This window comes from Syngnathus scovelli, chromosome 4, assembly GCF_024217435.2.
Source record: "Syngnathus scovelli strain Florida chromosome 4, RoL_Ssco_1.2, whole genome shotgun sequence".
Classification (NCBI taxonomy): domain Eukaryota; kingdom Metazoa; phylum Chordata; class Actinopteri; order Syngnathiformes; family Syngnathidae; genus Syngnathus; species Syngnathus scovelli.
The window spans coordinates 247,501-255,000 of record NC_090850.1 but is presented as its reverse complement, the minus strand read 5'-3'; the positions used below and the strand labels follow the sequence as shown (position 1 = coordinate 255,000).

Genomic DNA, 7,500 nt, shown 5'->3' with positions numbered 1-7,500 from the left:
TTACGCCTGGATGGGACCGGCTCGTTTCTGAGAAACAAGCTCGGTGCTCCCAATAATTCAACGTAATGGTGACTTTTATTTTTATGTGGTTTATATTTGTTTTTATGCCAGTCGTATCATTTTATTTAATCGTATTTACCGTATTTGCCGGTGTACAGGTCGACTCGGTGTATAAGTCGACCCCCTAAAATTCGACGGAAATTTACGATTTTATGATATATCCTTTGTATAAGTCGAGCTCAATTGTTGCATTATATTAAACTTCAAAATTCAATATGCGAAATTTATTGACGAAATGTGTTCAAATTCTGGGAGGCCGTGCGCATGCTGCTGTTTATAAGCACCGCGGAGGAGATCGCGGCCGGCGAGCTCGCGCACGCCGCCCGGCACCAACGGGAGGCCGGAAATAGCTCCAAGCCGAGCAGATCGGCACTTTATAAGCACCGCGGAGGAGATCGCGGCGCCTCATTGGACTTCCAGCGGCCGGCGAGCTCGCGCACCCGCCCGGCACATCCGGGAGGCCGTGCGCACGAGCCAAGTGGCCGAAAATAGCCCCCGCCGAGCGGATCGGCTGTTTATAAGCACCGCGGAGGTGGTCGGGCGCCTCATTCGACTTCCAGCGGCCGGCGAGCTCGCGCAGCCGCCCGGCACATCCGGGAGGCCGTGCGCACGAGCCAAGTGGCCGAAAATAGCCCCCGCCGAGCGGATCGGCTGTTTATAAGCACCGCGGAGGTGGTCGCGGCGCCTCATTCGACTTCCAGCGGCCGGCAAGCTCGCGCACCCGCCCGGCACATCCGGGAGGCCGTGCGCACGAGCCAAGTGGCCGAAAATAGCCCCCGCCGAGCGGATCGGCTGTTTATAAGCACCGCGGAGGTGGTCGCGGCGCCTCATTCGACTTCCAGCGGCCGGCGAGCCCGCGCACCCGCCCGGCACATCCGGGAGGCCGTGCGCACGAGCCAAGTGGCCGAAAATAGCCCCCGCCGAGCGGATCGGCTGTTTATAAGCACCGCGGAGGTGGCCGCGGCGCCTCATTCGACTTCCAGCGGCCGGCGAGCTCGCGCACCCGCCCGGCACATCCGGGAGGCCGTGCGCACGAGCCAAGTGGCCGAAAATAGCCCCCGCCGAGCGGATCGGCTGTTTATAAGCACCGCGGAGGTGGTCGCGGCGCCTCATTCGACTTCCGGCGGGCGGCGAGCTCGCGCACCCGCCCGGCACATCCGGGAGGCCGTGCGCACGAGCTAAGTGGCCGAAAATAGCCCCCGCCGAGCGGATCGGCTGTTTATAAGCACCGCGGAGGTGGTCGCGGCGCCTCATTCGACTTACAGCGGCCGGCGAGCTCGCGCACCCGCCCGGCACATCCGGGAGGCCGTGCGCACGAGCCAAGTGGCCGAAAATAGCCCCCGCCGAGCGGATCGGCTGTTTATAAGCACCGCGGAGGTGGTCGCGGCGCCTCATTCGACTTCCAGCGGGCCGCGCACTCGCGCACGCCGCCCGGTTCAAATTTTCTAAGTGCAACGCACAATGAGATGCATGAGAAACGGCCTTGGTTACCATCACATTTGAAGCGATGAATACGAAGTTAAATTTTATGACTCGGTGTATAAGTCGAGGTCGATTTTTTTCGGTCGATTTTGGATCGAAAAAGGTCGACCAATACACCGGCAAATACGGTATATATACTTATTATAAATGTAGTATTTATTTATATAGATTTATTGTTTATTTATATATATAAAGGCAGGTCCGCAAAAATATTTCTGACGCGTAGCCGGTCCGTGGCGCAAGAAAGGTTGGGGACCACTAGTCTAAAAGAATCTGGCCGTAACTGGAATAGGGTTCTACGCGAATGCCCAACGGAAAAGTGAAGTGCACAAAACCTGCATTTGGCTGTATCAAAATAAATGTCATGAAAAAGGTAAAAACACTACATGGAAGCGCAATGTGTTGTGCTGGGTTCTTTTACAAGTAAAGACTGCTGCTTTGAGTTCACAGGGAGCCATGCTCTTTATTCACTGTACATAGTCTGTCCTCTAGCGGTAAAAACGTGAACTGCAATGCTATGGCTGTCGCCACACAATGTAGGTTTTAAACTCGTGTTGTAGTTTCAGTGTCGGAGTTCAAACTAGGCTTGCAGTTTCCGAATGCCATTCGTGATGGGTGCTGTAAAAAGTTCTTGGCTTAAACGATTGAAGTGCACATAAGAAAAAAAAAAAAAAAAAAAAGCTTACGGTAACTGGTATTCCCAGGCGGTCTCCCATCCAAGTACTAACCAGGCCCGACCCTGCTTAGCCTCCGAGATCGGACGAGAGCGGGCGCTCTCAGGGTAGTATTGCCGTAAGCCGTGAGACCGCTCAGAATTTTTCATTTTATAGACACAATCGCCCCTGAAACCATGCCAAGCAGCGGCGGGACTTGATGGCTGTGGTAAAAGTTTCCTTTCACAATTGACGTGGGAAAAAAAAAAAAAAAAAGGCTTTCAGCACCTGGTATTCCCGGACGGTCACCCTTCCCTTTTGTTTTTCTTTTTTTTTTTACAACCAGGGCCCCCCTCCGCGAGTCGTCACCTTATCGTGGTGGAGGGGTTTGCGTGCCCCTATGATCCTAGGAGCCATGTTGTCGGGGGCTTCATGCCCCTGGTAGGGTCACCCATGGCAAACGGGTCCTAGGTGAGGGGCCAGACAAAGCACGGCTCACAAGCCTCTTATGATGAGTAATATAAATGGACTTAGTTTTCCCTCGCCCGGACGCGGGTCACCGGGGCCTCCCTCTGGAGCCAGGCCTGGAGGCGGGGCTCGAAGGCGAGCGTCTGGTGGCCGGGCCTTCGCCCATGGGGCCCGGCCGGGCATAGCCCGAAATGGAAACGTGGGTCCCCCTTCCCATGGGCTCACCACCTGTGGGAGGGGCCGAAGGGGTCGGGTGCAATGTTAGCTGGGCGGCAGCCAAAGGCGGGGACCTTGGCGGTCTGATCCCCGGCTGCAGAAGCTGGCTCTTGGGACATGGAATGTCACCTCTCTGGCTGGAAAGGAGCCCGAGCTGGTGTGCGAGGCAGAAAGATTCCGACTAGATATAGTCGGACTAGCCTCCACACACAGTTTGGGTTCCGGTACAAGCCCTCTCGAGAGGGGTTGGACTCTCTTCCACTCTGGAGTTGCCCACGGTGAGAGGCGTCGAGCAGGTGTGGGTATACTTATTGCCCCCCGGCTGGGCGCCTGCACATTGGGGTTCACCCCGGTGAACGAGAGGGTAGCCTCCCTCCGCCTTCGGGTGGGGGGACGGGTCCTGACTGTTGTTTGTGTCTATGCACCAAACAGCAGCTCAGAGTACCCACCCTTCTTGGGGTCCCTGGAGGAAGTGCTGGAGAGCGCTCCTTCTGGGGACTCTATCGTTCTACTGGGTGACTTCAATGCTCACGTGGGCAATGACAGTGAGACCTGGAAGGGCGTGATTGGGAGGAACGGCCCCCCTGATCTGAACCCGAGCGGTGTTCTATTGTTGGACTTCTGTGCTCGACACGGATTTTCAATAATGAACACCATGTTCAAACATAAGGGTGTCCATGTGTGCACTTGGCACCAGGACACCCTAGGCCGCAGTTCGATGATCGACTTTGTAGTCGTGTCATCGGATTTGCGGCCGCATGTTTTGGACACTCGGGTGAAGAGAGGGGCGGAGCTGTCAACTGATCACCACCTGGTGGTGGGTTGGCTCCGATGGTGGGGGAAGATGCCGGTCCGACCTGGCAGACCCAAACGCTCTGTGAGGGTCTGCTGGGAACGTCTGGCAGAATCTCCTGTCAGGAAGAGCTTCAACTCCCACCTCCGGCAGAGCTTTTCCCACGTCCGGGGGAGGCGGGGGACATTGAGTCCGAGTGGACCATGTTCCGCGCCTCCATTGTTGAGGCGGCCGACCGGAGCTGTGGCCGTAAGGTCGTTGGTGCCTGTCGTGGCGGCAACCCCCGAACCCGCTGGTGGACACCGGCGGTAAGGGATGCCGTCAAGCTGAAGAAGGAGTCCTATCGGGCCGTTTTGGCCTGCGGGACTCCGGAGGCAGCTGACAGGTACCGGATGGCCAAGCGGAACGCGGCTTCGGCGGTTGCTGAGGCAAAAACCCGGGCGTGGGAGGATTTCGGTGAGGCCATGGAGAATGACTTTCGGACGGCTTCGAGGAAATTCTGGTCCACCATCCGGCGTCTCAGGAGGGGGAAGCAGTGCAACGTCAACACTGTTTACAGTGGGGATGGCGTGCTGCTGACCTCGACTCGGGACGTCGTGAGTCGGTGGGGAGAATACTTCGAAGACCTCCTCAATTCCACCTACACGCCTTCCATTGAGGAAGCAGGGCCTAGAGACTCTGAGGCGGATTCTCCAATCTCTGGGGTCGAAGTCACTGAGGTAGTTAAAAAACTCCTCGGTGGCAAGGCCCCGGGGGTGGATGAGATCCGCCCAGAGTTCTTAAAGGCTCTGGATGTTGTGGGGCTGTCATGGCTGACACGCCTCTACAACGTTGCGTGGATATCGGGGACAGTGCCTCTGGATTGGCAGACTGGGGTGGTGGTTCCCCTCTTTAAGAAGGGGGACCGGAGGGTGTGTTCCAATTACAGGGGAATCACACTCCTCAGCCTCCCTGGTAAGGTCTATTCAGGGGTGCTGGAGAGGAGGGTCCGTCGGGAGGTCGAACCTCGGATTCAGGAGGAGCAGTGTGGCTTTCGTCCTGGCCGTGGAACAGTGGACCAGCTCTACACCCTCGGCAGGATCCTCGAGGGTGCATGGGAGTTTGCCCAACCAGTCCACATGTGTTTTGTGGACTTGGAGAAGGCGTTCGACCGTGTCCCTCGGGAGGTTCTGTGGAGGGTGCTTCGGGAGTACGGGGTGCCGAGCCAACTGATAAGGGCGGTTCGGTCCCTGTATCACCGATGCCAGAGTCTGGTCCGCATTTCCGGCAGTAAGTCGGATTCGTTCCCAGTGAGGGTTGGACTCCGCCAAGGCTGCCCTTTGTCACCGATTCTGTTCATAATTTTTATGGACAGAATTTCTAGGCGCAGCCGAGGCGTTGAGGGGGTCCGGTTTGGGGACCTCAGCATCGCGTCTCTGCTTTTTGCAGATGACGTGGTGCTGTTGGCTTCTTCAGGCCGTGATCTCCAGCTCTCGCTGGAACGGTTCGCAGCCGAGTGTGAAGCGGTCGGGATGAGGGTCAGCACCTCCAAATCCGAGTCCATGGTCCTCGATCGGAAAAGGGTGGAATGCCCTCTCCGGATCGGGGATGAGATCCTGCCCCAAGTGGAGGAGTTCAAGTATCTTGGAGTCTTGTTCACGAGTGAGGGGAGGATGGAGCGTGAGATCGACAGGCGGATCGGTGCAGCGTCGGCAGTAATGCGGACCCTGTACCGGTCCGTTGTGGTGAAGAGAGAGCTGAGCCAAAAGGCAAAGCTCTCAATTTACCGGTCGATTTACGCTCCTACCCTCACCTATGGTCACGAGCTATGGGTCGTGACCGAAAGAACGAGATCTCGGATACAAGCGGCCGAAATGAGTTTTCTCCGCAGGATGTCCGGGCTCTCCCTTAGAGATAGGGTGAGAAGCTCGGTCATCCGGGAGAGACTCGGAGTAGAGTCGCTACTCCTCCACGTTGAGAGGAGCCAGATGAGGTGGCTCGGGCATCTTATCAGGATGCCTCCTGGACGCCTCCCTGGGGAGGTGTTCCGGGCATGTCCCACCGGTAGGAGACCCCAGGGACGACCCAGGACGCGCTGGAGAGACTATGTCTCTCAGCTGGCCTGGGAACGCCTTGGGATCCCCCGGGATGAGCTGGATGAAGTGGCTGGGGAGAGGGAAGTCTGGGAGTCCCTCCTGAAGCTCTTGCCCCCGCGACCCGACCCCGGATAAGCGGAAGAAGATGGATGGATGGATGGACAACCAGGGCCGAAACAGGCTTTCTTCCAAGGCTTTTGGTGTTTTCTGGAAACATGGCTATCATGAAAAGTTATTGACAGCTTTTTATGCGGTAGCACGAATTTGCCGTTGCGACCTGCATTTTGCTGAATCAAAATAAATGCCTTGAAAAGTTTAAAAACACTTCATGGAAGTGTTGTGTTGGGTTCTTTTACAAGTCAAGCCTGCTGCTTTGAGTTCACAGGGAGCCATGCTCACTGTACATAGTCTGCTCTCTAGCGGTAAAAAATTTAACTACAATGCTGTGGATGTCACCACATAATATAGCTTTCAAACTCGTGTTATAGTTTTAATGTCGGAGTTTAAATTAGGCTTGCTGTTTCCAGATGCCATTCGTGATGGGTGTTGTAAAAAATAGCTTCTTAAACGATTGAAGTGCACATAAGAAAAAGAAAAAGCTTACAGCACCTGTTATTCCCAGGCGGTCTCCCATCCAAGTACTAACCAGGCCCGACCCTGCTTAGCTTCCGAGATCGGACGAGATCGGGGGTTCTCAGGGTAGTATGGCCGTAAGCTGTGAGGTGACCCAACATTTTGCATTTTATAGACACAATCGCCCCTGAAACTAGCGAGCGAGCCAATGAAGCCTTCAAAACTGCTTCGGCACATGGAGACCAAGCATCCTGCATTAAAAGACAAACCTTAACCACTTCGGGTTTCATTGTCTCCGATTACGCCTGGATGGGACCGGCTCGTTTCTGAGAAACAAGCTCGGTGCTCCCAATAATTCAACGTAATGGTGACTTTTATTTTTATGTGGTTTATATTTGTTTTTATGCCAGTCGTATCATTTTATTTAATCGTATTTACCGTATTTTCCGGTATACAGGTCGACTCGGTGTATAAGTCGACCCCCTAAAATTCGACGGAAATTTACGATTTTATGATATATCCTTTGTATAAGTCGAGCTCAATTGTTGCATTATATTAGACTTCAAAATTCAATATGCGAAATTTATTGACGAAATGTCTTCAAATTCTGGGAGGCCGTGCGCATGCTGCTGTTTATAAGCACCGCGGAGGAGATCGCGGCCGGCGAGCTCGCGCACGCCGCCCGGCACCAACGGGAGGCCGGAAATAGCTCCAAGCCGAGCGGATCGGCACTTTATAAGCACCGCGGAGGAGATCGCGGCGCCTCATTGGACTTCCAGCGGCCGGCGAGCTCGCGCACCCGCCCGGCACATCCGGGAGGCCGTGCGCACGAGCCAAGTGGCCGAAAATAGCCCCCGCCGAGCGGATCGGCTGTTTATAAGCACCGCGGAGGTGGTCGCGGCGCCTCATTCGACTTCCAGCGGCCGGCGAGCTCGCGCACCCGCCCGGCACATCCGGGAGGCCGTGCGCACGAGCCAAGTGGCCGAAAATAGCCCCCGCCGAGCGGATCGGCTGTTTATAAGCACCGCGGAGGTGGTCGCGGCGCCTCATTCGACTTCCAGCGGCCGGCGAGCCCGCGCACCCGCCCGGCACATCCGGGAGGCCGTGCGCACGAGCCAAGTGGCCGAAAATAGCCCCCGCCGAGCGGATCGGCTGTTTATAAGCACCGCGGAGGTGGTCG

General features: G+C 56.1%; 1 non-coding gene and 1 pseudogene across 1 annotated transcript; both read right to left on the bottom strand.

The window, feature by feature from the left end:
- Positions 1-2,221: 2,221 nt before the first annotated feature.
- On the bottom strand, positions 2,222-2,340 carry LOC125967834 (5S ribosomal RNA; annotated as a pseudogene).
- A 4,004-nt stretch (positions 2,341-6,344) lies between these two features.
- Positions 6,345-6,463, bottom strand: LOC125967886 (5S ribosomal RNA). Its single transcript, XR_007480954.1, has one exon. It is a non-coding gene; the product is annotated as a 5S ribosomal RNA (ribosomal RNA).
- Positions 6,464-7,500: the final 1,037 nt, after the last annotated feature.